Source organism: Tamandua tetradactyla, chromosome 12 (genome assembly GCF_023851605.1).
Source record: "Tamandua tetradactyla isolate mTamTet1 chromosome 12, mTamTet1.pri, whole genome shotgun sequence".
In the NCBI taxonomy this organism is placed as follows: Eukaryota; Metazoa; Chordata; class Mammalia; order Pilosa; family Myrmecophagidae; genus Tamandua; species Tamandua tetradactyla.
In genome coordinates, this window is record NC_135338.1 from 58,711,406 (window position 1) to 58,730,882 (window position 19,477).

The following is a 19,477-nucleotide window of genomic DNA, read 5'->3' on the forward strand; positions in this document are numbered from 1 at the left end:
TGAGACTGTACCCTAGTCAGGTAGTAATGGTATTAGAAGCCATTGCCACCCTTTAAATATTGACAGAAAAGCAAAGGAAGTTGGACTACTGTCTGCAGGTAGAAGCTGGACAATGAAGTATAGGGACGAGATCCCATGAAGTCATGAAGGAGGATGGAGGGATACTGACTTCCATTAAAATCCTTTTACTCATGCTAATTTGAGTGCATTTCCTAACAATATATAACATGCCAAGGGCTGGAGGAGAGATTCAGACAACATGAAGAGGGAATTAAAAACGTGAAATCTTTAATTATGAGATATATAAGGACTCTCCAAAGCCTGAATAGAAATTCACTGAAAACAAATACTTCAGAACTTTTAAATGGCACAGAATGGATAGGGTTGCTTTTGTTTTCATCTCTCTCAAGAGGACCTTTTATGCCAAACATTAACTGTGATGTCCAAACCACAACTCAGGCTCCTGACTTTGGGCCACCCATTGCTCTTACATAGACAATGGCTTTGAAATCCACAACTGGGCTCTGTCTTTCTGATGTATGCCCTCTTTCAGACGCTCTCTGAAAACTCTCACCGCATTTACCAGATTGCCTGCTAATCTTCCCTGTGGCACCTCCGTGGTCAGAATGCCATTTCTGGCTTTATTTTCTGTTTGTACATAGATAATCTACTTTTTTTTTTCCATCTGCAAACTCTAGGGGGTAAATTTTGAGCATGACGTGCAGCGATTTAGCCATGGGACTCTCATTACCGCTAATGGGAATGATGGCGTTGAGATTCAGAGCCCGGGAACATTTACCTCTGGGATGATGGTGTTTTGTGGTTGGTTTTTTAATTGTATTTACAAATAAAGCTGACATCCAAACAGCAGCAACTCCCAGGGAAGATGGCATTTTAGAAAATGAGCAGGATTCGGACTGTACTTTGATCCCCAGCCTAATGCAAAGTGGGGGCTGGAAAGAGGGGAGGTAGAGTTCCCTGCATTTTGATAAACACCAGACAACTCATTTATTCTTTCATACATTTATTTATTTTTTCTTGCCAGCCCCACTTGTTTTGTCTCCAGCATGCAAGCTCATTTCAGAATATACTGCTTGAATTCCTAAATTAATCAGGTGCCCCTTCTTGGGGCACTTAAAATGACCTCTGTGTGTGCTACCAAATTTCTAACTTGTGGTTCATCAGTGCATCTCCTTACTAGTCTCTGTGCTCTGCGAGGGCTGTGAGTGGCTCATTTATTTCAGATTCCTGGACATCTCTGCAGGATCTGACACATAGTAGGCTCTCAGTCAATATTTATTGAATGAGTAAATTTATACCAACTCTGTTCTATGTGGCAGATGCATCTTTGAATAGGAAGAACAAAAAGGTTTATTACCAGAATGACTGTATCAAAATTCAGAGCGTGAAGTAACAAAATAACAGGACTGTAAACACGGAGATGGGAAAAAGTAAATTGACTAAATTATTAGTGTCATTTTGATTTCAGAAAATGCCGCTTCTTTACACATAAGCAGTTACAAATGCAGCTTATAAAAGTTATTATTCATAACATGATTATCTCCAATGAAAGTATTAGGGAAACACAAAATAATAATAATGGTAATGTACAGGAGGCGGGCTTCGGTGGTGACCCTGGCACATCAGTTAGAGTGTTTACCTAAGGAGCAGAGGTTCTTTATGACAGCAGGCTTGATGCAGGTTTCAGTGACCCTCAATAAGCACTCTGAAGATCGTGATTACTTGGCATTTCTTGATTACTGATTATTTAGAAGGCACTTTGGAAATTGCAGATAGCTTGCTCCCCCAGGGGAATTACAATCCAGATATGATAAACAAGGTGGAAACTGTGCAAGGAAGGTTAGACAAGAAACATTAGAAGGTCCACATTTTAATTTGGCTGTTTTCTGCTTTACATCACTGGCGTTTTTCTTCTTCCCTTCCTTTCTTCTTAGGTGATCCTCTAAACATTTGCACATTTTCAGTAAAGAATAGAAGTGTGTCTGTGTTTGGGGAGGGGGGAGGGGGTGGTGTGCCCATTGGGCTAAAGGAATTATAGGAGATGAAAATGCTTATGTGATAGAATGGGGATATTTGAGGCTTTTAGCACTGGAAGGAGACGTTAGAGGTCATTTAGTTCAACAGATGATGTGAGTGAGGGGCTGAAAGAGAAGGGGGTCTCGGCAGGATCAGGGAGTACACCTCTTGGTCATGGCAGAATAGGTTTAGGACCCCAGCCTTCTGTCAATCGGAAGACCAAGGTCTGAAGACAATCTTGGGTATAAGACAAAGAGGGTAGACTCAGAGCTGAGACAAGATTAGACAAAGAGTTACAGCACGAAAAGTTGTTCCTGAGGTTGCACCAAGCCAGGCCTCTTTAGAAACAGGCCATGTGGAACCTGCAAACAGGACCAGCAACCACCCCGGCACAGCAGGCATAGTGTAGAGGGTCCAGAATACTTTTAGGGGCCCATGGATGTGTTTGGATTTTAATTTCTCTAAAAATCAGAAGAAAAACATGAATAAGATAATAAAGAATGTAGAGTAATGAATCCAGCCTAGATTATATTGGTCTTTAGCCCAATATAGAACACGCCAAGGGCTGGACAACTTTTACACAGTTGTAAAAGGTAAACTTTGATATTTTTTTAATGCAGCATATTAGTGCCTTGTGGCTGCAATAAAAAAGTACCACAATAGCATGGCTTAAAATATAGAAATTTATTTTCTCACAGTTCTGAAGGCCAGAAACCCAAAATCAAGGTGTTGGCAGTGCTTGGCTCCTTCTCTGTTCTTTGTCTTTCCCAGCAGCTGCCTGTCCCAGGTGTTCTTTCATTCGTGGGTACATTGTATCAGTCACACTGTCTCCTCCTCTTCTCTGTGGCTTCTTCTCCATTTTCTCAAATATTCCTTTGCCCTGTTCTTGCAAGGGCACTTATCATTTGATTTAGGACCCACTCAGATAATCCAGCATGAGCTCCTCTTCTCAAGATCCTTAATTTGATTATATCTGCAAAGACTCTTCCAAATACAGGTTACATTCCCAGATTTCAGGGATCAGGATGTGGACGTATCTCTTATGGGGTTACCACTCAACCCAACACCTGGAAGAAGTGGCACATAATAGCAGAATTATTTAGGGCCCGCAGCAATCACATGTCACCTGCCCCCAAAGTTCCTGAAATAAACTCAACTTTATCACTCATCAGTCTCCCATCAGTTCACAGGAATAAATTACTTTCCAAGCAAGCTGGACTCAAGACCGAGATTTGAAAAATGGCTGTATTTTATATAATTTAAGGCTTTAAGAAGAAAATAAATTTATACTGGTTTAAAAAAAAAAGGGAATTTATTGGCTCTCAAAACTGAAAATTTCAAGGTTGTGTGACTTCAGGTACAGTTGGATCCAGGTGATCAAACGATAACTTTGGAATATGTCACTTCTCTTCTTTAAAAACCATTTCACTCTGCATGAGAATAATTCCTCTTTTCTTGTTCTGGGCAGGTGGTCACCGGCTGTTTGAATCCTACCAGGTTAGCTTCACCAGGGTTCTAGCACATGTCCCAGTAATTGGCACTTGAACATGGCAGGCTCTGTATTGATGTTTTCACTTGTGTCATCTCTTTAAATCCTCAACTTCAACCATGAAATAAGGTCTGGTCTTAATCCCCTTCTAAAGGCAAGGGTACTGGGGCTTGAGGAAATTAAGGTGGCAGAGGAGTCTAAGTTTCTTCATCTGGATTTTGGGGTCCTCTAAAATCTAACCCCCAAAATTCTTTTTGCTTTGTGCTCCCCTTCCCCTTCTTCAGGCTGACTCCCTGATTGCTGCATCTCTCTCAAGTTTCAAGCTTTCTTACCTCTAGATCTTTGCTCATGCTGACCTTACCTTCAAGTTGTCTTTCCCCTCACTCATTTCTATATATTCAAATCCTTATATCCTTATGTGGTCTTAGAGACTCCTGTCCAGTGTCTCACAAGCTCCCATGATATTGCAGTGGGTAATGGACCAGCGATGTCTGTTGATCTCTCTTCAAGTTTGTTATCACCTTCTTCTCATGATCCTTGGAACTTTCTACCATATAATGATCATTATATAGATGCCGTTCCTCGGACTCAAAGAAGCTTCTGGAGATCTAGGGCCAGATCATATTCACCTTTACATCAATTTACCCACCCCCATTCCCATCATAGTCCCTGCAAAATCTGTTGTCCAGAAGGTGCTTATTAAACATTACTTCATGGTTTAATAACTTGGCTGATTAGAACCCCACATGGGTGGGCTTATACAGTTTGCAAGTAAGAGTAAAGAAAATCAAGAGCAGAGGCTAATACAATGTGAAAGAAACCAAGGAAATAGAGCCACAACACCAGAGCAACTTTTGAGTTATGTGTATATATATATACGTCTACCTCTATCCCTTGTCATTTTACGTAAGAAGAAACTAAGGTACAGAGAGGTAAAAAGACTTACCCAAGTTGTTAACAAAAATATTAGTTTCAATTAATATAGTCTCTGTTTTATCTCAGGCACTTCACACAGTAGTTCTTATATCCACAATTACTCTGCTGAGAGGTTACAATGTTCATGTTTGACGGATAGAGAAATGGAAGGCCAAAAATGACTTATGAAGTATTGCAAAGCTAGTAAGGGGTGGTGCCAGGATTTGAACCCAGATTTGTCTGAAACAAAAATTCATGTTTCTTGCTGTGTGTAAAGTGTGTAATTGGGAGTAAAAATAGCACTTCTTATTAGGAGTAAAAATAGCACTTCTTAACTCTGAGTTCAGAGTCTTTGACAGCACTTGGCTATAAAGGGCCAGGGGCCAAGACCCCTGTGTATTAACTCACCTTATATAACATCTCTACCAATTAACATGGGGCATTGGAGGCCTAATAAATTCCTTTTATTGGCAGAGGTTATCTTTGGTATAATAAGAAAGAAAAATCTTTTTCTATTGAGAAACAAATGGCAATTTTAAAACGATTTGGATGTGGAATAAGAGGAAAATGGAACAGATTTGATTCAAATTGTGTCCATACTGAAAAAGAGGGCAAAATGGAATGGCTAATCCCAAACTAAGGACAGCTCAGGAAGCCTTCATTTTTTACTTGATTTGCTTGTCCCAGCCACTGGTCTGATTTCTTATTTAACTGATGTCAAAATATCTTTGTTGTCCTTCAGTGAGGTGCTAAGAGGCAAAGGGCAGAGATGGCAGGAAGAAGGGGCTGGGTAGACAAAGAACTGTGAAAGTAAACAGAATGTCTACGTTTCTACGGCATAGCCTAAATTATTGCCGTTTACTTCTCTATCCCATCACGTTTTTAAAATATTTTTATTGCAATTGCACTTATCATCATTTGATACCATCATAATAATTTATTTGCCTACTTCTTTATCTGTCTCCCCTTCTAGAATGTATATAAACCCATATTTTTCAGCTGTCTCATTTAGAGATGTATACTTATCTCAGAACATTGTTTCATATACAGTAGATGTTGAAGGAAAGGAAAGCCACCAAGGAAGGAGTGTTTGAAATTAGAGCCTTTCAAGGATCAAGGTTTAGTGCTAAACAACACCTTGACTCTTCTGGCACCTCTTTTTATACAGATCTGGACCTGCTGGTGACCAGGAACTGGGTCTTGAAAATTAGGATTTTCCAGTGTGCAAAGTAGAAGAATACCCAAGGCAAAGGGAAAACCGTGAAAGAAGAAACAGACTGATTTTGCTTCTTATTGTATGGCTTTGAATAGGTTGTTGGAAAGTTTGGAACTTGGCATCAAGTGATTAAATGAGACTTCTTAGAGTGTGGTGACCGAGCATTGATTTGTAGATGATTGAAAGTGGAAGCCTACTCATCTGGTGAGATCCCAATCAGAGCTGAACACCTCTTTAAGTCAACAGAAATCACCATTACAATCAATGGTTTGAGCTGAGTGTAAATCCCATAGTCAAATCACTGAGAGGTGATCAATGAAACTGCTTTTTTGATGTCAATAGGAAAATGGTGTGTAAAGTAAGTCAATGGAGAAAGTTTCCATTTTTCCTCAGTAATTTACACATCAAAATGATATGCATGGACTCCCCAGCATGAATAGCTTTCTCTTCTGAAATCCTCACCTGTTCTCTCACCAATCTCTCAGGCTCCTTGGTTTCAATTGGTGCATCTTAGCCTTTAACTGATAGTATGGAAGTAAGATTATGGTGTGTATGACATATAGAGGTTAGTTTTTCTTTCATTTACTTGCAATCACTTAGAAGGAGAGAGAGAGAGAAAAAAAAAAGAAATATCTCAAACAACCTCCCATTCCTTGTTATTTCATCAGTTGCCTCATATAATCAATGAATCTTGAACAGAAATTGAGCTGTTATGGCTGCCTCTTAGAGCCTACAATCAGACCAAGAGTTTCTTGATGAGCTTGATATTCAACTTACCTAGATGACTCTCTTTGGGCTAATTAGGGTTGGATAAGCTTTGGGAAATGAAGAGGTTGATCTGGATATAATGAAAGTCTCACTCCTGAGCTGTCTGGTGGTTACAAGGCTTGGTTGTGACGCACTGGCATTGTGAAAAGTCAGTAGCCCACAGGCAATTGGCCCAGTGGGTTCCAAATGGTGACCAGGAAGCTAGAGAGTGTAGGGTTCATTCTATCTGTGGGTATCCCCAGTTATTTAGTTACCAAAGCCATAGTTTGCATCTCTTATCCTGGTCCAGCAGTCTGTATATGTGTGACAGGAGACAGGGTGATCAAAATCCCATCCCTGCCACTTACCAACTGAATGACCTTAGGAAATAATAATAATAATTAATAAAACAATAAAAACAGCACTGTTAGATAACATTATTGAGCATTTACTATATGCATAAAGTTGCTAAGTGTCTTCCTTGCATATTAAACCTTCATAGTAATCTTCTCAGGTATTGTTATTATGCCCATTTTACATATAAGGAAACTAAGGTATGCAAAGATTATGCAGCAGTTAGAGATGGGGTCAGGAACCCCCTAGAGCCAGAGCTCTTCCCCAGCAAGTCAATCCCCCTCCTGAACCTCATTTCCTCATTTCTTCAGGGCTGTTGTTGGGAGGTCTGCAGAGAAGAGAGGTGAGCACCTTTTCTGTGAACTAAGCAAATGAAAATTAGTATTATCATGCTTTTGGTAACTGAGGTGTCTGACTGAGACCATGTGATTCCTAATCTAAATCCTGTCTAATACTGGAAACATAATTTGAAAGCAGACTCTTCTGATGGACAGGCCAGTGGTGTCGTTATGATGCACTAAGGAGAATATTATCACTATCATCTTTCAGTGAACTGCCCCTTGGCTGGAATGATTATCTGCTTGCTCAAAGCAATCACATGTGGCAGTGACAGCTAGTCCAGCATAAGAATACCTAGTACTGCATTGACATGATTTTGTCTTCTTGACCCCTGGATATATTTTTTTCTATTGCCTTACATGTTCCCAGTGATTATTCTGCCATTCTGACTTTTTCACAATTTGACATTTTCTTCCCTAAAGGATTATGTCTTCTTCATCATTATTACCCAACACTCAACACTGTACCTAGAGCACATGTACATGGGTTTGAATTTTCCTCATTTAATGGCCATGTTTGGAATCTGGCAGTTTATTAGACTCGCATGCTAACTTCTGGGTTTGCAGTCATGAATTTCCCTATGTTCTTACTCTCTAGTTAGGTGTTCTTGATTAAGGATCAGCTTTTCACATGGCTTGAGCTGGACTACATGACATCATCAATGTTGCAACCTTTACTAGTCAGGACAAGTTATGTAGTACTGTTATAACAAATATTCCTCAAATCTCAGTAATTAATGGAAAAAAAAACCTCTTTTTTTTCATGTAGTCACTACATGGACTGATTCCATTTTTTTTCACTGTGAAAATTTGGTTGATGGACTAGGCATGAGCTCATGTTGCTGATCTCCGTGGGAAAAGGTTCTGGAGGGTCTGGCATCAGAACTTAAATCCTTCTTCCTGAAAGGGACACATAAAACTTCCACTCATGCTAGGGACAGAATTAGTCAGTCAGCCCTATTCAAAGCCAAGGGGGCCAGGAAGCAGAATCCTGCGAGACACTGGGAAAAGGAAGAGCTGGATCTCTGCTGAGCTGCTGTAAGGACAGCCACAAGAACCTCAAAAAGTCATAGTCTAGTCTAAACTACAAGAAAAGAATCCTTTATCTAGAATGCAGCAGAAAAAGAAATAAGTGAAAGTCAAGGATTATGTATGGAGAATGAATAAAAGAGAATGACCTGTTTTTGCATAGCTGTTAGTTTCAAAGAACTTTGTATAGGGATTCCTATTGATTCTTCCCAACAGTTTTATAAGACAGATACTATTAACTCCACTTTTCACATGGTAGGAAACTTTAGAGAGTTTAGGATTTGGGCTAAGGTGGTTGGGGCAGAGGTACTCCTTTCCCTATTATTTTTCTAATATAAACAACTAGTCTAATACAAGCAAGTTTAGTCTTTATCTTATCCCAGGGAGTCCAAGCACAGTGTGTGGAATGAAATAGATTCTCAACTAGATTATGACTGAAGAGCCATTAGGAGAATTGTTTCCCGAGTCAAGAGCCAGGTTGTATCCACCATATGTACTTAAATATTGTCAATAAGCATTGCAGGTGAATAAGATTCTCCACCACTAACGGATCAGAATTTCTCCAAAATGTTGCCCTTTATCTCATTTTTCCTCTTCCTTATTAACAGGTTCTCATGGATGGCTTGGGGAAAGATTAATTTTTTGTACACTGCTCAAACACAATCTAAAGAAACACAAGCTAAAGCCTATTTTTTTCTTTTCTTTTTCTTTTCCTTATCTTCTTCCTTCCTTCTTCCCTCCCTCCCTTCCTCCCTCTCTTCCTTTCTTCAGTCCTTGTTTTCTCTATTTCTTTCTCTTCCTTCCTTCTTTCCTTTCTTTCATTCCTTCCTACTTTCTTCTCTCTTTTTCTTCCTTTATTTCTGCCTTCTTGCCTTCTTGTTTTCATTCTTCTTTCTTCTCTTCCTTCCTTCTTTCCTTCCCTCCCTCCCTCCCTTCTTCCTTCCTCTCTGTCTCTTTCTTTCTTTCTGGAATAAATACACAACCTAATTTTTATGAGGCTCTGAAAGTAAAACTAAATAGGTGCCAGAAAAGATTTTTTTTTTGTAAATATGAGATGTAGAGCTGTTTTTACTTCTCTTGAATATTAGCAAGTAATAAGATAATTATCATAGAAAGAATGAAAGTGACTATAAAATGCATTTCCTCTATGAGTAGGACAATTATTTTTTGAGAGGACTATGAAAACTTATTCAAGGAAGCAATAACTTGAAATGGATACTCTGTTTGCCTTTAACAAAAATTCCAAAAAACATTTTTGAGCCACTGGTCATAAAAACCAGCACCTCTTCAATGAGGATTTTTGTTCTGAAGCATTGAGTAGTATCTCATGTAATCCTCACTCCAACCATATGGAACAGGCTGGCTTGCAATCCCACTACTCAGAGGTTACTAGCCTTAGAGATGTAAAAAACTTGCCTCAAGTCAGATGGCTGGCCACGATGCGGTCTTACTTTCAAGGTCAGCCTCTTCACCATTTCACCATTTCACACACATTTCTAGTAGGTGCCTGTGACACATCCATACATCAACACATTCTTCAAGTTGGATGGGCTATTAGGCAAGATTTAGACCGACTCCTGAATTTTATATAAGGGAGAACCAAGGTCCAGAGAAAGTATAAATCACCCCAATTGCCCCTTGTTGGCTGGATGAGGGCTCATGCCCGAAAGCCCAGGATATCAGAAAGTGCAATTGGATTCCAAGATGCTGAATTAAATGCAAACAGTGAACCCCAATGTAAACCAGGGACTATTGTTACTATACAATTATAATAATATTCTTTCCACAATTGTAACAAATGTACTATATAAATATAATGTGTTAATAATAGGTGGTATATGGGAATTCTGTCTTTTCTGGATAACTTTTCTGTAAACTTACAACTTCTCTAATAAAACAAAACAAAACAAAACAAAGACTTCAGACAGACTGAATTAAAGCTCAAGTCTGTCGCACTAAAGTTGAATGGTTGAAAGATCTTGGACTTGTCTGAGGTTCAATTTCTTTACCTATAAAATGGGAGAATATATAAAAATATGTCTATTTCAAATATATATATATATGTATATTAAAAAAGGTAGTCATGTGGGATAAATGAGTTAATGGATGTAACAACCTGTCCCGTCAGAGATGTTTAATAATTTATTCTGTAATCATTATTATTAATCCAGTGTGTTTTCTGCTATGATGTTTTTTTGGTACTGCTATGAATTGCTTTGAGAGTTTTTTGTTTGAAGCAAGTTGGAGTTGAGCAAGGAGAGATGGGCCCTGGGCGGTGTGGGAAGGAGAAGGAGCCACAGTCAATGCAGTTCGCATCTTGTGACCTCTGTGTCAAGGTCAGTAGAGCTCTGGATGTGAGGACGGCGTTGTCTTCTGGCCACTTTGTCTGTGGCCGATGTGACACTCTCATTAGTAATGACAACCACAAGTAGCATGTGTTCTCCAATGGGCCTTGCCAAACTGACTTTTATTCATGCCACCAGAGCTCCTGCCCTGGTCACACTGTGGAACAGCACAGCCTCCAAAGTTGTGCTCATGGAAAGGCTCCACCACAGACTGCTTCCTTTCTTGGTCCCTCTGAGGACCCAAGGGAGAGAGCATGGTGGAAAGCCAAGCAGGTGGGGCAGGGCCAGATAGTAGGACATCCCCTGTCCTGGCTTCTGAAACCTGATGAGCCACAAGTAGAAAGAAGACCTGTTGTGCCTGGTTCTCCCTTAACTGCAGCTTCTGTCATCTGACTTCTCAGAGGCCGAATTTCCTCATCTGTAAATGCAGATAAAAATTCCTACCTCTAGCAGAATGCTGGTAAAGTCAAGTGTCCCAGTGCATTCAAATCTTCTGGCCCAGTGCCTGATGGTCGGTGCTTAATTACTACTAATGCTGAGCAAAACAAAATGTATTTGATTTTTACTTGTGTGACTTCATGAGCTTCTTGAGGATAGAGGCTCTAATTTCATTATCTCCCTACTTCAGTGTCCAACGTGTCTAATAAAGAACAAGAGAAGCAATATCATCAGCATTGAGAGAGCTCCTACTGTATACCAGGCACTGTTCTGAGAGCTTTAAATACAATAGCTTATTTAGTGCTCATGGCACCCCTCCTTTCTGGCAGTCATCTTCATCTCCATGACACAGACAGGAAACGGGAGCACAGAGAAGTAACTTGCCCAAAGTCACACAGGTAGGTTGAGATCGTAGTAGGTACTCAACAAATATTGAATGAGTGGCTTGCTCTGACTCTTTCCTTTCTGCTGACATTGGCCTTAGTTCTTTGTATGATCCTGTCACTGCTTTCTGATTTTGTGCCTTCTGGTTGGCTGGATTTGGTGCTGGGGATGGCTATGAAAGAAGTTACAAGTGCTGTGGTTGTGGCCTTCCTGTCATCCATGCCCAGCCATAGCGAAAATGACAGGAGATTAATAGGAAATAATGGGATAGAGAGTAGAGCACTGACGAGGCTTTCAGAACCAAAGCTTCACATCTAGCAAGGTGCAATTAGCTCTTCAAGCCATGATGCATAGGCAGGAAATGAAATAAGCTTGCGGTGATTTTATTTTTAAACTTGGGTCCGCCCTTGGTTCCTCGGCCTAGTTAGCACTTTGGAACCTCCAGCTGACTCTGCACTGCCTGCTAGCTTTAATACACTTCTACTCCAGCTTGATACACAGCCATAATGTTGAACACAGGAGGCAGACAGCTGCCCGGAGGCATTCTCCAAAGAAACTCTCATATCACAACAGAACTTAGCTTTCCAGTATCACGCCATGCCTCTTCCTTCCATCAGGGAAGAGCATTACAGGTTGCAGGCATCAGGCAGTGTCATGGAAATGTCCTAATAGACACATCGGAGAGGAGCAGGTCACCCCCCCTCCCCCACCTTTGCACACTGGAAGCTTTTCCATCATGCCTTCTCCAGATAAGGTGATAAAACTAACTCTCATTAGAAGGTATATTTGCATCCTGCAGCATGGGAACCTAAAATGATAACCTTCAAGGAAATGGCCATTGTTTTCTTAACAGCAGCCACAAACTCCCAAGTATTTGCATGTTGATGTACTTTGATTTTCCTCTTCCAGAAGATGGACTGTATCTATTTCCCTGAATGCAATAATTATTTTATTGCTCCAGCTGCTATCTGAGCACACATTCCATTTTCAAATGTAAATAATCATTTCCACCTTTAATAAATGAGATGAACCTGTCTTGCTTGGAGAATGAACATTTCAATATCTTCAGACACACAATGACATCGTATCAATATTTAAAATCATTTTATGCATGTATTCCAAGTTGTCCAACTTCATTAAGGCCATTCATCAAGCCTCTAGCTAAAGTGTATTCCCATTGGACTTGTAGGCCTGGGGGCCTACCAAACAGAAATTTAAAGTAACTTGCCTTTTTAATTCACATTATTCTCAAATATTCTCTTTTCAAACCCCCTGCCATGACTAAGGCATTTAGACTGGGCCATGATTCGGTACATGTCAACATTTAACTGACACACTACCCATTAGTATGTCAGAATATGTGTGCCCCAGTAAAATACAGTATCCATTCCTCCTTCTCCATTGATAAATTACCCTCTAGTTCCTTTCTCCACTCTACAATAATTTGAGTTTTATTGCTTGATGTTTCCGTTAAATATTTACCAACATTTTAAACCACGTACAAATGAAATCTTCGGCATTTTGCAGGTCTCTTCTTCTCCTCAGCCTTCACAATAATAAATCTCTTGATCTATTTTTTATGTTCCTGGAGATGCCCCACATGAGAATTAGATGCTGGGAATAAGAATATTCTTGCAAATAGGAGCAGTCCCTCTCCTGGTGGTCTCTGTAGATCTGGGCAGATTTGTTTCCCAAGATGTGTGTTATCTAGCTGACAATGAAATCCCATGCTGCAATGCCAATAAGCAATTAAGTCCATGCTGAGGAAATTGCAATAAACCTTCTTAAACAGGGCACCAACCCAGAGAAGGTTGGAGAGAAGCCTTCCTTCATGAAGCCACCTCGCCAGGCAAACCCAGTGAAACACACATTCATATTTCAGGGGCAACCAGGCATCTGTGAGTGAAATGGCTCGGCGGGAAAAGGGAGGTAGTGGTAAGCAATAAGATGACGGAGAGAACAAGGAAATGAGGAGCAGTATAAAAGAGGAGAAGAGCAAAGATAATTACAGAGTTATAGAAAGAGAATTGCTGGTTGGGGAAAGTTCAGGAACACAAGTTTAATGTTTGGGGAGGAAGTCTGGAAATATGAATATCTGATCTTCATATGGCTCTGCCGTGTATTCACTGTCTGTACATTTCATTCAATTCTTGTCATTGTGCATAATATAATAGCCAATCTCCTAAAAACCTCCTCCTCATGATTGATCTCCCGTTACTTCTTCAGCCTGAACTGCTACTCCCGGCTGCTCAGAGGATGGGCAAATCATTTTACCCTTTCTTTCCTCCAACATGCTAAACCCTTTCCCTTTGCAGTGCTATTTCATCTTCTTGGAATGTTCTTTTTTGGTTGATTTTCTTCCTCTTTCAGATCTCAGCTCAAATGTCACCATCTTAAAGTGGTCTTTCCCTACATGGCATCTGTGCTCCTTTCTTCAACTCCTTGATTTCCTGCTTTGAAGCACTACGTGTCTTATCTCAATCTGCAAGTCTTGTATTTGTTTTTGTTTAGTTGTGAGTGGGAGGAAGATGTTAGCTCAGTATGAGACATGTTGAGTTTGAAATGCTCTATTGTTTCCAGATACAGAAACACAGGAGCCACTACCACGCAAGGGCCTCGAGATCTGATCTGAAGAAAAGTATTTAGGGGTTTCCAGCCTGCAGTCTGTAGTTCAAGTCCTGGGATTAGCTAGGATCTCCCAGGGAGAGGTCCTGAGTGAGAAGAAGATGGTAAACGATGGAATCCTGGGCAGAAAGCCACCATTTCAATAGGTCCTACAAAAGCGATGGATGTTAACTGAGAAAACTCCATGGAAATTTAGAGATAGAAGTTGTTAAGATTCCTGCATCCCTTCCTCCCCAAGAGGAGGCAAGTTGTAGAGTATGAAGAGCTGGGACTTACAAGTCAAGAGACTTAGATCCTGATTCTGGCTGTTCCATTAACAAGTGGGTCCTTTTTCTGATGTGGGCCTCAGAGTTCCTGACTACCCAGAGGGCAGGCCTAACTACAGAGTATCAAAAGGCTCTCACTGCCCAGTCCACAGAGGTCCTATCAGTCTTGCTCTGAGGAGTGTTTCTGTGAGCAGTGGCTCAAGTTTCAATCAAAATGCCAAAGAAACACCCTTTCATTCTATATGCTTCCTTTCTTAGGTTCCTTCAGAATGCATGTCCTGTCCCAACTTTCCAGAGAGAAGCTGAGCAAGGCAGATGATCAGATGAGGTTCCAGTGCAGATGACCAGAGACTGGTGATCCAGATAGCTCCAAGGCCATAAGGTTTCATAATAATACACATCATGGGTAAAGAGGTTTTTGCTGTTTCACCCTTATTGGGAGGCCTGGAAACCTTTTTCACTAGAGCTGAGACCCACTCTTAAGGGCATTGGGTTTGATGCCTCAAGCTGCTAGATGCTTTCTATGGGTGGTCTTCTTCTCAAAAGTGATCACTGAGAGCAATGTTGCTTAAAAGCCCCATGCCAAACATCTGAGCCAAGAGTTGTCACTTCTGTCAAACATCTGAGCCAAGAGTTGTCGCTTCTATCTCATCTCCCTTTCCAGCAACCTGTGAGGTCTCCCTATTTTATAGACAAGAAAAAGTGACCTACCTCAGGCAACACAAGTGTTTGGTGGCTAGAACTCAGGTGTTCTGAACTCAAATCTTGTGATTTTCTTATCCATCTCAAGATACCCGGGACAAGGACTTTTCCTTCCTGCTTGGCTGAAAGCCTTCCGTGTTGGAAAAGGTTTGATCTTTCTTCAGTTCACTGAACTGAATGAGTTTTAAAGGAGCTCATGTGTTCTCTGAGGTTCTCTTAAGTGCTAAGGTCAGTTTAGCTTCTCTGAGTCCCTGCCTCCTCAGGGGTCAAGTGGGGATAAGACCACTTACATCACAGAGTCATTATGAGGATTAAATGACTGAACAAATGAGAATTGGCCGGCATTCAATGCCTGTCAGCAAATCTGAATTGAAAGGCATCAGAGACAGCTTTTAAGTTGGGCGTTAAAAATGCACCATGCTTGGAGAGATGGAGTAGAAAAGTGAAGATATTTCAGGTGTACGGAAGAATCAAGTATTTCCTTTTCTTCATATTTCTCCCAGTTTGGGGACTTTGGGGGGATTTAGTTTCTCATGTTGTGAGATTGCATTTTCAAGTCAATCATGTGTTGAATGTAGTAATAGAACATTATTTGAGTCCCTTCCAAAATGAAGTGCTTATATATAAAAAAAAAATAGTTGAAGAGCTCCCATAATATAAAATTGTTCTTCACTGTGCATGCCCAAACCCTCAATCCTTTCCAAATTCAGCACTTCACATTTTTTAAGAGCCCTTGATTTTAGAAGTGAATGGCGTGTTCTGGGCACGTGCACTGTGGACCAATTTAGATTCCCTCAATTGCATTGATAATGTGAAGTGGCTCCAGTTATGCGGGGCACAGCCCAGCATGCATCTGCCTGTTCTGATGAGGCCCTCTGAGCTAAAGTCAGGGTGTCCTCTGCAATGCCTGTGTCCACAGGAGCAACTTTGGACTGGATCCTCTCCAGGCCATGACGCTTCAGCACAGCACTTCTGTTATCATTCTGAAGAGGGGTCTGAGGCCCAAGGAGAATGAGATTAGTAAGGGAGTGTGGGGCTTATTTCCTCTGAGCCCACCATGACAGAATTCCTGCAGAGTAGATTTGTCTGTCACTGTGAGGACAGAGACCAATAGTCATTAAAATGTTACCATGTCCTAGGTGAAGTACGTGGATTTACATTGTCTACTCTACTATGCATATCAGCATGGTGTGCTGGGTGTACAAGGTGGACACTGAAGCTCAGAAAGATTAAAAAATGTTCCTGCAAGAACCAGCCCTGGACTGAGAAACTGGTTAGCATCACTCCAGAGTCTATGCTTTCTTCATGCCTGGGGAGGCAGTGTAGAGAAAATGCAGGCTTGAGAATTCAAAATGGGGCCGACCCTGGAACCCTGTCTTCTGACTCAAAGTCCCGAGTTCCTTGTCCTCACAAGAAATGATGCCATTCACTAGGAAAAGAAGGATTTTTTGACTTGTCCCAATATGAGTGTTTCCATATTAGTTTCATTCACAAACGACAATGCATAGATGTAGACCAACAACCACTGAAGCCTGTTCTACTGATAGAGCAACCAGCTGAGGTGGAGGGTTCTGGGCATGGGGTTGGCAGGTGGTCATCCGAGGTGAATGCACATCTATTCTTCTGGCCTCAGCCTCCCTGACTCCATATTCTACATTAGACCCCTTACTTTTTCTCTCTCATAATGCCCTATTTTTCTTTGTCTTTTTCCTTTCCTTCTTTTATTTTCATTAATTCTTTAGTTCTGCACACCATGCTATGTAAAGCACATACTCATATTGGGGACTTGCTGTCCTGTTTGTATACCCACCTTCTCTTGCCCAGATGGTAGGGGCTATATCTATTTTGTCTGAGAGTACATTCAAGGCGTAGGTCATTGCCTGGTACATTGTTGAAATAGAGTCTCAGTAAATATGTGAAGGGACAAATGGAAATCAATTTATTTCTTCTGCATTTCAGGTGGAAACTGTTGGACCTTTAGTCCTGACAATGCGTCTTTGCCCTTCATTTCTGGGTCCTCTTGGGCTGGTCTTTTGATTTCTTTGGGCCTTGATTTTGTCATCCGTAGAATGCGGATAATAACCTATTGGCTGGACACTGTGAGGATCCACTGGAAGAGTGTCTGTAGACTGCCTGGCATGAGGCTCGGCATAGAATGGCTCGTGGAGGAATTTTCTGTCTCTGTACAGGGCTTTCTCTCCAAATTTCCACTGATTCTGGAATTTTAGCCCTTGGAATGAAAGGGACTAAGCAAAGAAAAGGCTTTTTTTTTTTTTTCTGGTGGCTGGAGGTGAGGCAGGGTTGACACAAGGCCTTTGGTGAAATGAACCTGGTCACCTGTTGATGCAGGTGATGCTTCAAGGTGCTCTTTATCTAAATTTACCTTACCCCCATTAGGGCAGCAGCACTCATGGGAGACCATGGACATCTGTAAACTCAGGTGAAGTGCTCTGCTCTAATCCTGGTGACAGAAACCTCAAAATAAAGATAAAATAGAGTGAGTCAAAAACAGAAGAGGGGCAGCGATGATGTTTGCTATCAGGATACAGAATACGGCTGCTCCAATGTGACAGCTCAATGGGTGAGATTATGTGAAAATGTTAATCATTTCATGACATGAAACCAAGCCATTTATTACCAAAAATGTAAAAAGACTACTTGTCCATTTTATCCTCAGTTCAAAGACATGTGTTGTGTCATATTCTCCCCTCTCCCAACTCCCCTGTAAGTCTTACTGTTCTCCAGATTAATTAAAACAAACAAACAAAACAACAAACACAAGAAATCCCTCTGTTGTCTTCTATTCCCCACATGGTGGGGTCTGTGGTTTTGTTTGTATTCGTCTCTTTGGTTTGCTTTTCTCTAGCATCTAGTACTTCTGGAAATCCTATCATTTTGTCTCCTTCCTGCTGGTCTGGTAATATGATTAGCATGGGATGCTGACCTCCTCCACGAACTCAAAATCCAATAGGGCATATAAAGGAGGAGGGAGTGAATGAACCCGAAAAGGCAATGTAACTATGAGAACCCACTGGGGATACTGAAGGCAGTTGTGACTTAGTTGGACCAGAGGATGCTTGGATGCCGTTTATAGCATGATGGCTGTTAAGGGGAGAGCTTTCATGCCTTTTCTTCTCTTTCCTTCACATTGCCCAGGGCGCTGCTCTGCCCACCCTATGTCCTCTCCAAGGCTAAGAGGCCAGTTCTCTCCACCCTCGGAGGATAACGAAGGAAATGGATAAGGAAACACTCAGCATCCAGGCTCTCAGCCTACACTGCTGATGCCTGCTTCACAGATTCGCCCTCATTGAACCCAACACCATGGCTTGACTTATTTTTCTGCCTTGAAGAGGCCGGCCTGGGGCACATGCCTTACTCATTAAGTTCTTGAGGAGCATAGAAGCTAGGCCGTGAGGTGCCCAATCATATTAAGAGAAGCTCTACCCCTAATAAGCAAGGATGTTAGAACCAGGAAGCTGGATCAAACATCCCCAAGCAGAAGCTAATGGAATCCTAGGTATAAAATATGTGATACAGAATATAATGAAGTTAGAAGGTGGAATAAAAAACACGAAGAAAATAGCTGAAGAACAAATTAATGATCTGGAAAATGAGACTGAAGAAATCTCTGAGAAGGCAGTGAGCAGAGATAAAGAGTGAAAAATATAAAAGAAAAGTGAAAATAAATGTAGGCTAGCAGCACATGTGCCAACCTAAATATAATAAGAAGCCATAAATGGAGAGAAAAAAAAGAGGAAATTTGTGAGAAAATGGTAACTGAATTAAAGAAAGAAAAAGACTCATATTAAAGTTCTTATTGAATGCTAAACAGAATATATAAAATTCATACATAGAAAGCACAATGTTAAGAACGTGAAAGAAAAAGTTAAAAAGCTCAGAGGTCACAGAAAGAGCAGTTCACCTACACGGAAGAAGCATTCAGATTGGAATCTGACTTTTCAGTAGCAGCATCTAACCAAGGAGAGAGTGGAGAATTATTTTTGAAATGTTGAATAAAAACGATTTTTAAAACTGTAATTTTATATCTGGCTAAGCTATCATTTAATCTGAGGACAATTTAATAATATTCTTAAGTATATAAGGCCTCAAAAGATTTACCACCCAAACACAACCACTTTGAAAGCAGATTGGAGAAGGACACCCCTAGAAGAATGCTTGGAGAAATACAATTACTAAGGATGAGTGTGTAACTTAATATGTGTGTGTGTGTGTGTGTGTGTTTAAAACAGTATTGAAAAAGGAGGTAAAATAAGCGCCATCACAAAATAGAGTTAAAATTCTACATAATACAGTGCAATACCAGTGAGTTTGCACAGGTGGTGGGCTACTTGGGTAAAGTCTTTGGGTGACCATAGAAAATGAAAGTAACCCAAATATTTATTCTGGGGGAAGATTGACCATGGCCTCTCTGATTCACCTGCCATGCTGAGGGTAGTTTCTATTTTTGGCTTTTCTACTTGATGCCTGTGTGACCTTCAGTGAAGGACTCAGACTCTCTGATCCTTAATTTCTCATTTCCAAATCTTGGATGGTTTAACTTGTCATGATAAGTTATTTGTAAAGTTCTGATG

General features: G+C 40.8%; 1 long non-coding RNA gene across 1 annotated transcript; it reads right to left on the reverse strand.

Moving 5' to 3' along the window:
* Window positions 1–1,745: 1,745 nt before the first annotated feature.
* Window positions 1,746–15,142, reverse strand: LOC143652190 (uncharacterized). Its single transcript, XR_013160477.1, has 3 exons — window positions 14,895–15,142; window positions 2,734–3,104; window positions 1,746–1,847 (listed from the first exon to the last, which is right to left on the reverse strand). It is a non-coding gene; the product is annotated as an uncharacterized LOC143652190 (long non-coding RNA).
* Window positions 15,143–19,477: the final 4,335 nt, after the last annotated feature.